Source organism: Arvicanthis niloticus, chromosome 3 (assembly GCF_011762505.2).
Source record: "Arvicanthis niloticus isolate mArvNil1 chromosome 3, mArvNil1.pat.X, whole genome shotgun sequence".
Taxonomy (NCBI): domain Eukaryota; kingdom Metazoa; phylum Chordata; class Mammalia; order Rodentia; family Muridae; genus Arvicanthis; species Arvicanthis niloticus.
In genome coordinates this window covers 73,343,611-73,362,110 of record NC_047660.1, presented here as the reverse complement: position 1 = coordinate 73,362,110, position 18,500 = coordinate 73,343,611, and the positions used below count along the sequence as shown (strand labels likewise).

The 18,500-nt window shown below is 44.1% G+C and overlaps 1 non-coding gene across 1 annotated transcript; it reads left to right on the top strand.

Moving 5' to 3' along the window:
- The first annotated feature begins 5,888 nt into the window (after positions 1-5,888).
- On the top strand, positions 5,889-6,018 carry LOC117706381 (small nucleolar RNA SNORA70). Its single transcript, XR_004606492.1, has one exon. It is a non-coding gene; the product is annotated as a small nucleolar RNA SNORA70 (small nucleolar RNA).
- Positions 6,019-18,500: the final 12,482 nt, after the last annotated feature.

The following is an 18,500-nucleotide window of genomic DNA, read 5'->3' as shown; positions in this document are numbered from 1 at the left end:
GTCAGAGCATCCCAGGCAAGAGGGCTGCTGAGGTCCCTACTGCTTTGGACGTGTGAAGACTGACTTAAAGTGAGCCCTAGGCTTCCGACTTGAAGAATAGTCTTCTTCTCTTTACATCACGATCATATCTTTTTTAGCTTCTTTGACCAAATCCCAGCACCACTATCACCCCCACATTATTACTCCACCACCACGATCACCACACGATTACCACCTTATCACCATTACTGCTACTACCCCATCATCACAATCACCACACCACAACTACCATCACCATCACTACAACCTCTACCACCACTCTATTGCCACTGCTACCATTGCTGTCATCACCATTACCATTACTGCCACCGTCATCACCAAATCACAACCATAATCACCATCACCAACACATCACCATCACTGCAACCAAAACCACCATCACCACTATCATCAGTACCATTACCATTGTCACCATGACCACCATTATGGTCACCCCCACTATCACCATCTCTGTCACAGGCTGACTCGTCTCCTCAGATGTTAAAATCCTAACTCCCAGTACCTCAGACTATGACCCTGGGAACAAAGTCCTTGTGTATCATCAAGTTGAGATGAGGCTACATGTATAAGTCTCAATCCAACAAGGCCAGTGTCTTTATTTAAAGGGGAAGTTTACATATTGAGAAAGACATGTAAACACAAAAGCAGAGATTTGTGATGAGTCTACAAGCCAAAGAATGACAAAGGTTGTCAGGGTCAAGAGAGACATGCAACAGAGTCTCTCTTATAGTTCTCAGAAGGAACGAACCAACTTTGCTGACACCTTGACCTTGGCCTTCAACACTGAGAGATAATTGCTTTCTACCCAATTTTCTATGCTGTGTCATGACATCTTTAGAAAAGGAATTCCATCTTCATTATCACTATATTCTTCACCATTATGATAATCCTCACCGCTGACACTGTTGTCACCTATCCACCTGTCATCTGTGTGTCTAGTTATCTAGCTATCTATCATCTACCTATTATCTATTCAACATCTATCAACCAATCATTTGTCATCTATCAATCATCTATCTATATATCAATCATCTATGTCTATCATCTCTCTATTACCTATCTAACATTTATCTATCATCTATTATTTATCTAACATTTATCTATAATCATCTATATATCTTCTATCTCTACCTACCTACATATTTATCATCTATCTATATATTGTTTTTCTCTTTCTATCATATATATCTCTATCTATCTATCTATCTATCATCTATTGTCTATCTACTATCTATCTATCTATCTTCTATCTGTCTATCTAACATCTATCTCTATCTACCTCTATCTATCTATCTATCTATCTATCTATCTATCAACCAATCAATCAATCATCTATCATCTATCTAATGATTTGCTGTTCTTGTTTTTCTACTGTGACGGAGCAATGGCCTCAGTCACACTCCCATTCTCAAGGATACTGAGGAGCCTGTAGGGATCATGGGCTGGGTCAGTACTATGCATGCAATCCCATCCAGAATCTGAATCCACACTTAATGTTGTGCTTCTGGCCATACAGAGAAGGCGTTCCCTGGCCTGATGCCAGCAACCTTCAGTGGAAGTGTCAATCGCCTTTAGATGTGTTACTCAGGGAGCTTATAATGGATTTTATTGCTAGAGCTAACCAAGTACATTAGTCAGGTACACAGTAACCATGACTCAGGGGAATAAATCTGAGTTGTGTGCAGGTATTTAGAACAGCTGACCGAAAAAGCTCAGGGCTGTTTGAATTTGCACAAGCAGTAAGGGGACATGGCTCTCACCTTTCCCATGGTGCCAGGCACCATGATAACACAAAATCAGCCCCCTCTGTTTTTGCTCATTTAGATGAACTCTTTCCAACATAAGCAGAGCCCCTAACTTGTTTTTCAGTGTGCAGACCCAAGCCCTTGTGCATGTTGGGGAAGTGCTGCTACCCCTGAGCTATATATATCCCTGGAGAATGCTTGTCCAAATGTACTTGTCTGTCTTCCACTCCCTTCTGCCTTTACTCTAAGAGACTTTTCTTGTGGAAAGAGCAAATGATAAACAATTTCAAAAACCCAAACAATTAGGACTGAAACCTTCAACTGTATTGTCATTCTGATTCTTGGTATGCTGTATGTGTGAACGTGTACATGTATGCTGTATATACATGTGTGTTTGGGTGTGTGCACATGTGTATGTATACGTGCATGTGGAGGTCAGTGGTCAATGTCAGGTGTCCTCTTCACTAAATTCCCATCCTACATTTTGAGACAGGGTCTCTCATTGAACCAGTAGCTCAACAATTTGTCTAGGATGCATGGCCAATGACCTTGAGGGATCAGCCTGTTTGTGTGCCTCCAGCCCTGGGGTTATGGATCCTGGCAGCTGCATCCAACTTTTATGTTAGTGCTGGAGAATCTGAACTCAGGTTCTCATGAGCAAAGAGCACCTTATCAACTGAGCCATTTCCCCGCCCCGCTACAGTATTATATTTTTATGGTCCAACTATTGCAGAACACACAGTTGCTGGCAGACTAGAGAGGTATTTTGGAGTCTGTCATTTTTTTTTTTCTGGTAAAGCCTACAACCGCTCAAACTTCGTTGTCGTTAGAAGCTATCCAGTTTGCAGCTTCACGTTTATAATTTTGACAAAATTTTATGCTTGCATTTTAAAATGAAGATTGTTTAAAATGTGCGGCAGTTTGCAGAGCCTGTAGGTACTTGCAAAGACCGCAGCTGTCTGCAGAGCTCTTTGAGGCTTGTGGGTGCTATTATTGCTTGTAAAGGCTGTCGAAGTTGGCTGTTGTGCCTGTTAAATGATGGGCACTGGGTTCCAGTGTGGTTTGTTGTCCAAAAGTTCATACATTAGAAGCTAGGTTGTCAGCATGGGGATATGACAGGTGATGAGACCTTTAAAAGGCAGGGCCTGGGGGGGAGGTGTTAGATCTTTGTAGGGCTGCCCTTGCATTTTTTTTTTTTTTTTACTTCACTTCTGTTGCTATGTTAAAATGTCCTGAAATAAAGCAGCTTAGGGAAGAAATGGTTTGTTTGGTCCACAATTCCAGGTGACAAGCATCCTGTGGGGATGCCAGCGTAGGAACTTAAAACATTACATAAAATTACATCAACAGCAGAAAGAGAATTCATATGTGGATCATTGATTGCTTCCTTCCTTGCTTTCTCTTAGATGTCTTTCCTCTTATAATGTTCAGGACTCCCTACCAAAGGAATGATGCTGGGTCTTCTCCTGTCAGTTAACCATCAAGACAATCTCCCCTCAGATATGCTCACAGGACAACCTAATATAGATAATTTCTCAGTAAAACTCTCTTCCCAGATGATTGATTCTAGGTTGTGTCAATCTGATGGTTAAAGCTCCCACAGTTTGAAGGGGTTTAATGCTATCTTACGGAATGAGTTAGTGCTCATGAGAAAAAAAAGGATTCTATAGTTTTCTATAGAAAAGCTAGCCTGCCCCTTCCCCCAGCATCTGGCCTCAACACATGATATCCCTCTTCCCTTCTTTTCTGTCCCCCTCTTTCCCCCATCCCCCACTACTACAAGCTCTACCATGCTGGGACCTAGCAGGGATGCTATGTGGTCTTGGACTATGGGCCTCCAAAAGAGTGAGCTAAGCAAACTGTTTCCAAACAACCTTGCTTTGCTTAGGGTGCTTTGTTACCCTAAGAAGTCACACTTGCTTCTAGCTGGGTTTTTTTTGTTGTTGTTGTTTTTGTTTGTTTGTTTGTTTGTTTGTTTGTTTTTCTTCCCTGAGTTGACAATAGGTGTGTCTTTTTTTTTTTTTTTTTTTTATACAGGGTTTCTCTGTATAGCCTTGGCTGTCCTGGAACTCACTCGGTAGACCAGGCTGGCCTCGAACTCAGAAATCCGCCTGCCTCTGCCTCCCAAGTGCTGGGATTAAAGGCGTGCGCCACCACTGCCCGGCAGTAGGTGTGTCTTTATGTCAATGAAGTATATGTGCAAACTGTACCAAATAATTTGAAAGACATAGAAGTATAAACAAAGGCTCTGAGCAGGGTGTGGCGGCTCATGCCAGTCTTTAATCCCAGCCCTCAGGAGGCAGAGGCAGGCAGATCTCTGTGAGTTTAAGGCCAGCCTGTTTTATAGAGCAGCTGTTACACAGAGAAACCCTGATTCCGACAAAACAAGACATATCAAAACAGAACAGAAAGGCTCTGGCTGAGAAAAATTTGGAGCTCGGGGACTGGGAAATTGGTGTGCACACCTGGGCCACCCTAAGAACAGACCTAGAGGGCATTTATGACAAGGGAGGATGTTAGCTTCTCAATCTACTTAACATGGTCCTCTCACTGACACTGCACACATTTGAATTAGGACAACTCCTCTCTGTTTGCTATGTCTTGTCCCCATTCCATGACCACAGCTATCAAGATAAACCCCAAATGGGAGCAATCAATGAAGGAAGACAACTTAGAACAAAATATGATGACACACATATATGAAACTGTCATAATGAAGCCCATTATTATGTATTCGGGCATTTTTGGAAAGTGGAAGCAGGAGGATCAGAAGTTCAAGGTCACCCCTCAGCTCCACTGTGAGTTTGAGGCCAGCCTGGACAACATGAAACTTTGTAGAAAGAGAGAAAGGAAGAAAGGAAGAAAGAAAGGAGGGAGGGAGGGAGGGAAGAAGGGAGGAAGGGAAGGGAAGGAGGGAGGGAAGGAAAGAGAGAAGAGGAGAAAAAGGAAAGGAGGGAGGGGGAAAAGAAAAGAAAAAGTTGGCACAACCCTGCCCCCTTCCCTAATTCTCAGGTCTCAGATTAATTACAGACCTGTGTGCTCTTCTCCCAGTGGATCCACTTTGTGTCAGGAAATTCCTACCTAACCCTCAAGATGAACCAGGATTTGAAAAGCTGACTGCAGCCTACAGCGGAAGAGACATCTTGAAGTAGGACCCTTGGGTATGGCTATGCAATCACCTAAAAGCTCATCCCTGAATATGGAGATATGGGGTGCAGTGTCCTGCAGCAGGGGTGAACCCCAGCTGCCCTGCCTGGAAGGCTTGTCTTTAGGCACACCCTGCTCTTTGGTCACAGCTGCAGTCCAACCCAGTCCCTGTAAATCAAATCCTTTTTTCCAGTAAATTGCATGCCCGCTCTGAAGCAAGGACATGCCCAGAATGAGAAGTGGGTCTAACCTCCGCTTGAGCTGAAAGACAACTCAATTAGTTCAAGCCAGTGACTCTTGCCTCACCAAAAGGTCCTATTGCAGCCGCTCAGTCTCTCTACGTGTTCCTGTTTGTTTTCTTAAACTTCAGCTTGGGCTGTGACTCAGTGCATGTAATTGATGGCTGTTGCCAGTCCACCGTCCAGAGAGCTCCGTCCTGCCCTCCCCAGTTCCTGGATCCGCTTGCATCCTTCTCTGGGGGAAACTGTTTTATCCTCTCCAGGAGCTGTGAAGAAAAAGACCCTAACATCTTGATTTTTCTAGACCAAGAACAAGGCACTGTGATCCTCTGGAGAGAAGACAATTCCCACCTTGTGCCTGACCCTTCGCCACCTACCCACCCCACCCCAAATCTGTCTTTTTAGATTCTTGCTTTTTGTGCTTGTTCCTCCCAGGTGAGTTAAGAGCTAGTCACACTTAAAAAGCAAAGCAAAACAAAACAAAAAAACCTTTAATAGGGGAGATGGCTCAGCAGTTAAGAATTCTTACTCCTTCAGCACAATACCTGAGATATTCCCAACACTCACATGGTGGTGGTAGCACTGCACAGCCATCTTTAACTCCAGCTGCAGGGAATCTGACTCCCTCCATGAGTACACACATGTGCACACACATACAGGCAAAGCACTCAGACACCTAAAGTATGCAAAACAACAAGTTGTTAAGCTCCTCAATCATCCGCAGCCAATTAAATCCACCAGATCCCTTTCCTCATGGGGCCTGGTAATGACTGTGGAGAGCAGCCTCGGTAGTAGTGAACATAGCCTGTTGCCTATATGCATTTCCCCAAAAAACCTTGGGTACAGTTTTCTGGTGGATTTTCATATTCCAATGCCTGAGCTCCAGCCAGTGGCCAGGGTTCACAATGAAGTCATCATGTCAATTTGCACCAAGTTTCAGAATAAGGAATATGTGTTTGAGGCCCACCCTGCTCTGAATAGAGCCATGTGCAAGTTCCCTGGCTACCAGAAGGTCTGTATCCCAAAGTGGGGCTTCACTGAATTTAATGCAGGTAAATCTGAAGGGGTGGTAGTTGAGAAGTGGCTCATCTCTGATGGCTACTGAGTCAAACACAGCCACATTCAGTTCCCCTAGGCAAGTGGAGGGCCTTGTCTAGGCCTTGCCTAGGAAACACTTGAGAGTTTCCACTGTGCTGCAGAGTTCCCACATTCCACCCTACATGCTCAGCAATAGCTCTCACATCAAGTAAGCAAACATAAATCCAAGTGCGGCACAGGCTGGTGGTCCCAGCACTCAAGGGGTGAGGCCAGGGAACCAGAAGTTCAAGAGCACCCTTAGCTACACAGCAAGTTTGAGGTCAGCCTGGTCTAAATGAAACCATGTTTTTCAAGGGAAACACAGGGAGATCAAAGGTGCTCTAGGCCTTGAAGTCCCAAGACTGTCATCCCAGCACTCAAGAGGCTAAGGCAGAAGGATTAGGAGTTTGAGGCCAGCCTGGATCTGTCTACAGAAAAACAAAAGGTAGGAAGGAATGCAGCTCAGAGGTAGAGTGCTTGCCACAACTGTCTCCTCCGTACCCCCTACATTTCCCAGGTGCCCTTATCCTTGGCCTCACATGGTATGCTTTCTTACATACCAAAGGCTGGGATCATACACCTTTTATATGGTGCTAGGGACCGAGCCCAAGGCTGCATGGTCCTAGGCAAGCTCTGTACTAATTGAGGTGCTCCAGCCTTGCTTTATCTGTGTGTGTATAAACACGTGCACACACACACACACATGCAGCATGGCACGTGTTGGGAGACCAGGGATAATTTTCAGGGGTCTGCTCACTGCTTCCACCATGTTGGTTCCAGGAATCTCACTCATGTCTTCCAGCTTGGCATCGAGTGCCTTTATTCCCTGAGCTTCTCTCTGGCCCTTTAAGTCTTTTTTGACATGTAAGCCATAACTACTCATTAAAAGATCACTAGTACTTAAGTACTGTATACCGGTTGCATGTTATTTCCTAATTTGCACCCTGCTTACTTATCCAGCCAAGACAAATTCTGTCTCTTTCTTGGCTTCCAGACGATTCTAATTCCAAAAGGACCCTAACTCTCACCTTCTGCTGACAGTGAAGGTCTATGATGGTTTGGTTTTTTTTTTTTTTTTTTTTTTCCAACCTAAAACAAGCGAGAGTCAGGTGGGAAGAAGGAACCTCAATTGTGGAAATGTCCCTATGAGGTTGGCCTGTAGGCAAGCTATGAGGATTTTCTTGGTCAATGACTGAGGTGGAAGATCCCAGCCCATTGTGCACTGTGCCATCCCTGGACAGGTGGTCCTGAGGCGTGCAAGAAAGCAAACTCAGTGAGCCATGAGAGCCAAATACCTAGCCCTAGGTTAACACTATGCCGAGCGGAGGCAGATGCCAAGCATACCAGCTAGATGTGAGGGATACAAGGAGCGTAGTCATAAACCAGGTGTGATGGTGCACGCCTTTAATCCCTGCACTTGGGAGGCAGAGGCAGGCGGATTTCTGAGTTCGAAGCCAGCCTGGTCTACAGAGTGAGTTCCAGGACAGCCAGGGCTACACAGAGAAACCCTGTCTCCAAAAAAAAAAAAAAAAAAAAAAAAAAAAAAAGAAAGAAAGAAAGAAAGAAACATGTTCAGAAATAAGGGAGGGGAAGGTACCCCCTGCCTGCACTTGTACCAAAGACTTTCTGGTTTCCCACTAAACCAAGTTAGACAAGGGCAGTTTTAGACCTGTGGGTAGGGTTGGGCCCCATGACATCTAAAGCTCATCTTTTTGAGCCATAGAAGATTATTTCCAATTCATTCCTGTTCCACTCCCATCCCAAACCCCAATCCCACAAAGAAAAATCCACGTAGAACACCTAGGTGGTTGGACCTCAGAGATACTGCCTATAGTACAGCAGACCTGGCTCCTCCTCTCAGCCTTCCTCAGCTTCAGCAACTTCAATGGTCATTGCTTTCACTTTCTGTGTGGAGGCCAGACATCAACCTCAGGGGTCATTCCTCAGGTGCCTTGTTTTTTAGAGGAGGTCTTTCACTGGCCTGCAGCTTGCCAGTTGAGCTAAGCTGGTTGGTCACTGAGCCTCAGGGGATTCACCTGTCTCTGCCTTCTTAGTACTGAGATTACAAACTCACGTCACCAAGTCTGCCTGGTATTTTTATGTGGGTTTTGGGGATTAAATTTACATCCTAATAGTTGCATGGCACTTTACTGGCTGAGTCAGTACCTTTGCGTTGTAACTAGGAAGGCAGAATAGCTAAAGTGTCTGAAGAGGGTGAAGTTAATGTCATTATGGGGACATTCATGCTACCATATTTTAAGAAGCATCCTTAATGTAGAAGGAACTTGTTTAGGCAAAAGTGTATGGGGCCTATCAAAATCAATCTCTCTCTCTCTCTCTCTCTCTCTCTCTCTCTCTCTCTCTCTCTCTCTCGGTCCCCCCCCCCGTGTGTGTGTGTGTGTGTGTGTGTGTGTGTGTGTGTGTGTGTGTGGTGGTGGTGGTAAAATGGCTTAGGGAGTAAAGACACTTGCCACACAAGCCTGATGACCTGAGTTCAATCCCTAGAACCTACATAAGGGGAAAGGAAAGAACAAAGTCTACGAAGCATCTTCTGACCTCTCCATTTCACACGTGTGCACACACATGTAAAATAAAATCAAGAGCTTGGGAGACACTGGTCTTCCTGTTCATCCATGGAGAACTTGCTAATCTCCCAAGTGACCTGGTGGCCCCAGGTTCTTTGTTGTGATCCTTAAGGTTGATCACTTTCTCCTATAGTAGGGGGCCTCCTTGTAAGTTCTGGCAGTGGAAGCCACCTCCACTCAAAGGCTTTCACGTGTCCCAGGACTCCAGGGCCAAAGTCCTGTGCATGCAAGTTCTGTTTATTGCCTGGCTTCTTCATGGATGTTGGCAGAGGAGGCAGAAATTCCAGGAATATAAATTCCTCCTTCCTCTTGGCACCCCTTCATCCTCCTTCTCTCCCACCCCCTCCTCAAACAGTTCTCAGGCCTTTGCCCATTTGGGAAACAAATGGACAATTGTCTCTGGAATCATCATATCTCTAGGGAAAGGCTGCACTAGGGCCAGATAAAATTGCTGTAGGCTTTGAATGTGGGATTCAACGAGGGTTGCTGGGTAAAGCCAGGGGACCAGCAGGGCATGGGAGGCAGGCTGAGGGGGAAGACACAGATATGAGCAGAGGGTTCCCTAGAGAGGGAGAGGGACGTGGTCATTGACATGGAACTCCAGAAGGCAACGGGTTCTGCAGCACAGGGTGAGAAATGGAGCATAGAAAACAAGAAGGCCCCAAACCACAAAGCTGTAGTTTCTCTAGAACCTTCTCATTCCTCTGGTTTCCTTTACCTCGCTAATGAACTGTTGTCACCCATTCCAAAGAAGTGTCACTCCCCGGGTAAATACCCAAAAAGTCACCGTGATCAGGACATTTGCCTGCTTAGAATCCTCCAGGCAGAATATCTTGGTCTTCCATCGTGCTCCCCATCTGGCAGTCTTGGTGAAACCTACAGATTTCTGCCTGGTATCATGGCTTTAAAGATGTAAAATGAAACAAACCAGTGTTATTAAGACAACCAATTATATTAAGACACTGCTATCACAAATTTTCAGGCTGGACCTAGGGATGTAGCTCAGTTGGTAGAGTGCTTGCCTACTCTGCAGTAAGCACTGGGCTGGATTCTCAGCACTGCATAAACTGGGTGTGCCTGTTGGTGCGTACCTGTAATCTCGGCACTCAAGCAGAGGCTGGGGAATTTGAAGTTGAAAGTTATCCTCAGCAGCATAGTGTGCTGAGGCCAGTCTGGGACACATGAAACCCTATCTCAGAACATATTTTATATATGGCTAAGTTGGTAAAACACCAACTTAGGGTAAATCATTAGTCCTAACAAATCATTAGTCCATCATCCTTTTTTTTTTTTTTTTTTTTTTTTTTTTTTTTTTTTGGTTTTTCGAGACAGGGTTTCTCTGTTAGCCTTGGCTGTCCTGGAACTCACTCTGTAGACCAGGCTGGCCTCAAACTGCCTGCCTCTGCCTCCCAAGTGCTGGGATTAAAGGTGTGCACCACCACTGCCCGGCTTTTTTTTTTTTTTTTTTTTTTTAAAAGATGTGTTTGTTTTTATTTTATGTGTATGAATGTTTGTGCATCTTCAAAAGAGATAGTTCAAGTTACATAAGAGGCTGCTCACAACAGGGCTGGAATCCGAAAGAGATGTTCCCAAAAGTTGCCTTGTCACCTGGCACTAAGTAGGGGAGGGGCCAGGCCAGTGGGTTGAGGGAAACAGGAAGCTTCAGGGAACAGAGAGACCACAGGGGAAGGCAATAGGGGCTGTGGAAACTCTGAATGCTTAACCTAAGAAGAGCCCAGGACTTCCGGCTCAGCACAGATAACCTTTAGCAGCTATTTCCTCCCTCTAAACTTCAGTTTCCCTTATCTGTAAAAGAGGCTAACACTCCCTCCTGGTGTCACCCTCATCATTAAATGAGATAATATTAGTAATGAGTAAATGTTTTATTTGTCTGGTCTTGTGTCCTATTTATTAAATCTCTAACTAGAGTGAACCTTATAAAAACATCTTACTGGAGCTGGAGGGGTGGTTCTGTGGCTGAGAATTCTCCTGTAGAGGACTGGTGTTTGGTTTCTAGCACGATTGTCAGGCAGCTCACAACAACCCTTAACTCTAGCTCCAAGGAATCTGACATCCTCTTCAGGTCTCCGAGGGTACCCACATTCATATACAAACATGCATATACAAACACATACGCGCAAATAAAAAAAACAAATTTAAATACATAAAATACCTTATGACAGGAACAAATTTGTGTTCGTTTAAATTTACTCCAGTATTCACCCTTCTCTCTGTTTTCCTTTTCTTCACATTCCGTCCTCTTCCCTGCCAAAGGTCTCTATAGAATCTTCCAATCAGAAGCAATCTTGCAAGAGGTCAAAGGGGAAAAAGAGAATAGGAATCTTGTGGACTTTAGAAATGATGTAAAATTCTAATGTGTGTGCTCACAGGTACATTCCAACTCCAGAAGTGGCCATAGAGTAATAAAGTAGTCGTCAAAACAAACAAGGCTCAGACATAAAACCTACAATGTCTTACTTATTATTGTAACCTTTTCTAGGTTTGAAAAGAGGACTTAGGTGGAAGGCAACGTTTAATGCAAAGAAATGACTATTGAATGGTGGGGTTCAGGAACTAACTGATGACCTTTGGAGAGAAAGGTTTTGGGAGGCCTTTGTTATGTATGCTACAGGAATAGCTTCCAGTGGCTTCAGAATTAGTCAGTTTGGGGTGGGGTGGATGGGCTTATAAATGAGCAGCCTTTTCTTGTCAGTGGAAATTGTAGATGAAATTCTGATTTTTTTTTTTTCTTTAAGGGAAAGACTTTAAAAGACTGGGAGATACTGCATAAAGCTAATGTTGTGTAGGGTTGAGAATCAGGGTTCATATTCCTAGACCTGCCATAAAAGCTAGTGAGCTTATAGGGAGGCAGAGACTGGATTCTTGTGGAAAGCTGGCTAGCAGGACTAGCCAAATCGCCAAGCTCTGGGTTCAGAGGTAGAGAGGCTTTGCCTCAATAATCAAAATGAAGAGTGATTTAGAAGACAACCAATGTCAGTCTCTGATGTCAACACCCACATGCATATACATACATGCCAACACATATGTGAATGTACTTATACATAGGTATGCAGACCACACACACATACATATTAAATGGGGGGATGGATCCTTTGAAATGACAGTGAAGACCTATGGTAAATATTCAAGCACAAATCCTTCTGGGTAGGTGTTTGGCTCTTGCTTAGCCTGTAATACTTTGACTAGTTCTCAGAGCAAAGGGCATTCAGTTTTACTGTTAAGAGTAGCAGAAACCCTTCCAAGGCAACATTTTTTTTTTAAGATTTATTTATTTTATTTATATGAGTACACTGTTGTTTTTTTTTTTTCAGACACACCAGAAGAGGACATTGGATCCCATTACAGATGGTTATAAGCCACCATGTGGTTGCTGGGAATTGAACTCAGGACCTCTGGAAGAGCAGTCAGTGCTCTTAACCGCTGAGCCATCTCTCTAGCCCCCAAGGAAACGTTTACTTCATTTAATCATTTCCCCTTAGCCACACTGTTCTTAGATATGCCCAGCTGATTTTTGCAACTTCCAGTGTCTTACATTCAACTTGTAACATCTATTCTTCCTGGCACTTGAAAAGTTGTGGTTATTGACCAGGAAAGTAGAAAGAGGACATCTTTGTCTTGCTCCCAGTTTTATTGGAAACACTTTGAGGTTTTTCCTTCTAGCAGGATACTGGCTGTGGACTTGTTGCCTATTGTCTTTTTTATGTTGATGTATGTCCCCCTCCCCTTTCCCTAGATTCTTTAGGACTTTAGCACAAAGGGATGGTGGATTTTGTCAAAGGTCTTTTCTGAACAAGGCATGAGAGGCACAATAAGAGGATCATGTGGTTCCTGTCTTTGAGTCTGTTTATGTGGTGGGTCACATTTACTGATTTACATATATTAAGCTATCTCTTTAATGTGTTCTTGAATTCATTCCGTAGGTACTTTACTAAGAAATTTTGCTTCTCTCTTCTCTGGAGAGATTAGCCAGTAATTTTCTTCTCACTTTTTGTTTGTTTGATCTTTGTCTGGTTTTTGGTATCAGAATAATAATGGCTTCATAAAAAGAGTTTGAAGCGTTCCTTTCTTTCCTATTTTATGAAATAGTTTGAGGAGGATTGGTGTTAGTTCTTCAAACACATTTTTAAAAATTTGTATATGTATGGATATTTTATATGGATATGTATCTGTGCAACATGTGCACACAGTATCCTCAGAAGTCAGAAGAGGTCATTGGATCCCTTGGAATTAGAGTTAAGAGATGGTTGTGAGTCATTAACCATGTGGGTGCTGGTATTCAAACACGGGTCCTTTCGAAGAAAGATCAGTGTTCTTAACCACTGAGCCAACCCTCTAGCCCCCACTTCTTCTTTGAAGGTCTTCAGATTATAAAACGCATATAACATGGGCTTGGCAGATGGCTCTGTGGGTAAACAGATGGCTCTGTTTGAGCACTTGAAGCTCAAACATGAAGACCTGCGTTCAGATCACCAGAATCTGCATAAAGCCCTGGGCACAGTGGCATGTGGCTGTAACACAGGACAAGGTGGGAAGACGGTGTGGGAAGATCCGCAGGAGCTTGCTGATCCATCTGGTCTAGTTGGTGAAGGACAATGAGAGGCCTTTGTCTCAAAAATATGGCAGAGAATAGTAGAGAAAGACATCACATGTTGACCTCTGGCATCCATATGAATACAGGTGTATGTTCATGAACATGTACACAAACATCACACACACACACACACACACACACACACACACAAGCACCACTGCCACCAGAACAGCTTGCCTGTGTTTTGTGATGCACAAGAGCATTAGATCTTTAGAATTTTGTCATCTTGTAAAAGAAGCCTTACCCTCACTCATATTGACCATGTGGCTGTGTCTGCCTTCTTTCTTCCCAGGCCCAGGCAACTACTGTTTATTTTACTTTCAAAGAGCTTGGCTACTTTGAAAACAAACAAACAAACAAACAAAAAAACTTCATAGGAATGAAATCCTGCAGTGTTTCTTTTGGGATTTGCTTATTTCACTTGATACAGAGTTATTGAAGTTCAAATACATTGTAGTAAGTGCCAGGATTCCTTGTTTTGAAAGCTGAGTAATAATTATGTGTGCATAGTATTTTTGTTACTATGTTGTTTGTTGTTGTTACTGTTGGAGACAAGGTTTCCCTACAGAGCCAAGCTGGCCCCAAACTTGCCATCCTCCTGCCTCAACCTTCCCAGTAGTGAGATTATAGGAGTGCATCCCATGTGTGGTCCTACTTTTGTTTCCTTAGTCTTTGAGGCAGCATCTCTATAGCTCAGATAAGCTGGGAACTCCTAGAGACATAGGTGAACTCAACCTTGTGGTCATTCACCTGCTTCTGCTTACCAAGTGCCATTGTTGGTTCTTTCTTTTGATAACGATGTAGAAGTGGCAATGTGTTCAGTAAAATCTACATTTCCAGTTTAGATCCACAGTTCTTTCCCCAGTATTGACTTGCAGCTAGGCACAGCTCCCTGTAGACACTGAGTTCCCACAGGAAGCTACAGATCCACCCCACTGCCCAGGACTGCAATCCTTCATCCTGGTGCTCCACAGGCTGTAAGTGCACTTTCAGATGTCTTCAGGCCATAGTGGGTTCTCCCCAATGGGTTGTGTAAGTGAAGGGGCATGGGAGGGGAGCTAATGAAAGGATTATCTAGTGTTTGTTTTACCAAGAGGATAATCCAGTTGCCTATTTGCAATGAGGAAGAAACAAAACTGGGTGTGGATTCTTTGGTGACTAGAGCCTGCCATGACCTTGGGCTGTACAAGCTGCTCACTCTGCCAAGTCCTCCAAGAGGGATTCAGGCACATCCTGTGGTAGGATTGCTGTCAACTCAACTCTATTCTCAAAACCCCCAAACTGCCTTTTAGGAGACAGTATTCCGAAATGACCATCAGTATAGTTAGTAAGGGCCAGAAAGATGGCTCAGCTGATCAAAGTGCTTGCTATGAAGCCCGAAGACCTGAGTTCAGTCTCTGGAATCTACATGATGGGAAGAGAGAACTAACTCGTGAGAAAATTATCATGTGATGGCTACAGAAACCCCACTTTGTGTTACTCATCCATCTTGGTACCTAACAGCCATTTATCTCTGACTCAGGTTCCCTGAAGCTCTGATTCTTTGATGCTGTCCCAGAAATGTACAGCCTGTGACCATCTGCTTGCTATGGTGTGACTGACTACTACTGATTTTGGCTTCTGAAACCTGCCTCTGCAGATACTCAAGGTCTTCTTGAAGTTGTTGCCTTTAAAAACATATCCCTTACCCCTTCTTATGGCACATCTCTGATTTGTCTTAGAGAGTGTGGCCCTGCAGGCAGTTTTAATAAATTTGGCTAATTATAATCTAAATTGAGTCTGGAGGTCTTTTCCTGGTGGTCTTAAACTCTGTAACAAGAATGTCTGAACATACATACATACATACATACATACATACATTCATGCATATGTACACATGCACACATATAACAAAAACAAATAAAAGTAATAAAACTTAAAAATTTAAAATACATACCTTATCATTCTACTCCCAAGTACAGACTTTTCTTTTTCCTGTTCTTGAGGCTCATTTTATTTAGACATGTTGATATTGACAAAAGCCCCTACTGGGTGCCTTACCATTTAAAGTATAGACACAGTTCATGTAAGCAATGCTCACGCAGCTGTGTCTGCTCCTGATCTCCCGGGGAAAGAGTGATCCAAATATGAGACCAGGGAGAGGGGGTGAAAGAAGGGATACAGTCCAGTCAGAGGGAGACAAGAGAGGAGAGGCAGGAGAAGAGAGAGCTAAGAAAAGGAGTGTGGAGAGATACAGAAAGGTCAGGGTTGACACTAAAGAGAAAGATGGACAGACAGCATCCTGGACACAGCACAGGGAGAGCCAGAAAGAAAAAAGTAACAGGAGACAGAGGCATGGAAGAGAAGGACAGAGAAACTAAAAATAAAAACATTTTGAATAATGGAGCTGGATAAATAGATTTTGGTTGGAGAAATTCTTGTGCACAAGCATAATGCCCTGAGCTCAAGCTCAGGTCCCATGTCTAAATCAGAAGCAGGAGGCAGTAGGATATTGAATTCCAGTACTGAGGAGTCCGGAGAGGATGATCTCTGGGGCCTGTTGGCCAACCAGTCTAACCTAATCCTCCAGTTTCAGGTCAGCGAGAGTCTGTCTCAAAGAGTGAAGCTGGGGCCTAGAAAGATGGTTCCCATGTTGAGAGTGCAGGCTGCTCCTGTGGAGGAACTGAGTTCGGTTCCCAGAATCTATACAGACGCTTACGACTGCCTGTTCCAGGGGATCCAGTGCCTTTTCTGGCCTCTGTGGGCTCCTGCACGAACATGCTGTACATAAATTAACAAAGGCCCGCACTGACATACAAATAAAAATAAACAAAATAATGGAGAATACCTAAAGAATGACACTTGAGGTTGACATCTGACCTTCATGCATGTATGTCCCGAGAGAAAGAGAGAGAGAGAGAGAGAGAGAGAGAGAGATATCAATTCATCTGTTTTTTCGAGGCAGTGAAGTGGAAACAAGAGGAGAGAGGACCCTTCCTTCCCAGGAAGAGACCTCAGCTGCCAGAGAAGTGAAATGGTAGAGAATTCTCAGGAGAATCTGGTAACCTCCCAACCTGTGCTTTCCACATGTTGATTGAAGTTTTCATACCCCATGAGTTCCCCCATCCAACTTTATAACAAGGAGGGTGAGCTCCAGCCATGGAAAGGGATCTGGGCGTACTTGGGACAGAAGTCTGGCCTCCATAGCCACTTGGAGGCTGTGAGACTGGGGTTCAGAGCACATCAGGGATACTGGAGAGATGGGTGTTAGAGGAAAGTAGAGAAAAGAAATTTCTTTAGGGAAGGTGACTGCAGGGCCTGCTCCTGAGCAGTGAAGCCTCTGGAGAAGCCTCATCCTATAGCCTGGTCCAGGGTGAGCCTTGGCTGGAAGCACCCTGAGGAAGCAGGTACTGTAGGTCTCTGGGTCTTAAATTTATGAGGTCTGAGTTTTCTTCCTAAAAATATTTATTTATTTGCTTATTTGGTGTGTGTGTGTGTGTGTGTGTGTGTGTGTGTGTGTGTGCCCACAGAGGTCAGAAGAGGACATTGGATACCCTGGAACTGGAGTTACAGGCTGTTGTGAACTGCCATGTGGATGCTAAAAACTGAGACTCTGTCCTCTGTAATACCTGTCAGTCTTTTAACTGACAAGTCATCTTTCCTGCCCTGGAAACCTGGGTTTTCTTGGTTTCCTGCTCAGACTTCTCCCTCAGGGCATGTTCACAATCTTCAAACAATATCTATAAACAATGATTGAAGGCTAGAGTTGGTGGCCTCATCTTTAATTCCAGCACTTGGAAAGCAGAGGGTAAGTGGATCTTTGTGAGTTCAAAGCCAGCTTGATCTTCATAGTGAGTTCCAGGATAGTTAGAGATACATAGTGAGACCCTGTCTAAGTGACTGACTGGTCAGCAGTGTGGATTCATCCTTAGCTCTGCAGCTGCAGCAGTATTTGGAAATCCACAGATACCCTTCTTGCAACTCTTGGCCTACGAAGATTAATCACCCACAAAAGGAAAAGGCCCTGGGGAGGAGGTAATACTGTAGCCTCTGTTGCATCTGCCTCCACAGAGGACAGGAGCAGTCTGTGTTTCCGGTACACAAACCAGTACCCTTACTTGAGCTAGTGGAGGCTGCCCAAATGACTGTCAGGGCTTCCACATCTTCCCTGGGACATGGATCTAATGACAAACTCTGATTATGATACAAAAACATGTAGTCTGCCCAGGGTTTATACATGCTCAGAAGAGCAAGTAAAGTGAGAAATAACTCAGATGTGTTCTGACACACCTTCTACTTATTAACAAGTATTTATTTATTTATTATTTTTATTTTTTGAGACAGAGTTTCTCTGTATAGCCCTGGCTGTCCTGGAACTCGCTCTGTAGACCAGGATGGCCTTGAACTCAGAAATCCACCTGCCTCTGTCTCCCCAAGTGCTGGGATAAAAGGCATGCACCACCACTGCCCAGCTGTGAGGGGCATTTTTGAGAGAAGGTTTTACTATGTAGCCTGGCTGGCCTGGAACTCTCTATGTAGACAAGGTTGGCCTCATATGTACAGAGATAGTCACCTGCCTCTCTTGTTGGGACTAAATGTACACACTACCACCACACCTGGCCTGAGTGTTTATTGCTGTTAACAGGCGTGTGGATAGATGCATCATTGAGCAGAAAGCATTTCTAGTCTCTCCAGTTGATATTCCAGCTGGGGTGGGTAAGGGGGAAGTGGTGTTGTAATTTTAAGTAGGCTTGGGAGTAAGAAAGAGGTCCTTGTAGTGTGGGTGTGTCTGCCTGTCGTCTCTCTCAGATGTGTTGAGAAGAACACAGATGACCTGGGATGGGTTCTTCACCCATTTGTGGTTGGAATTAGTTCCCAGTAATCCTAATTCAGATCGAATCCCCTTACTCAGGGCAGATAGATAGGTAAGTGCATGAGCCCAAGGAATAGTTGGGGAAACATCTGGATGTGATAGTAACACTGGCAATGTATTTCTAACCTCAGCAGTAAGGTGCACGGCCGTTTTTAGCTAATTATATCAATTTCTAATACGCAACTGGAGTCCCGCAGACCGCGA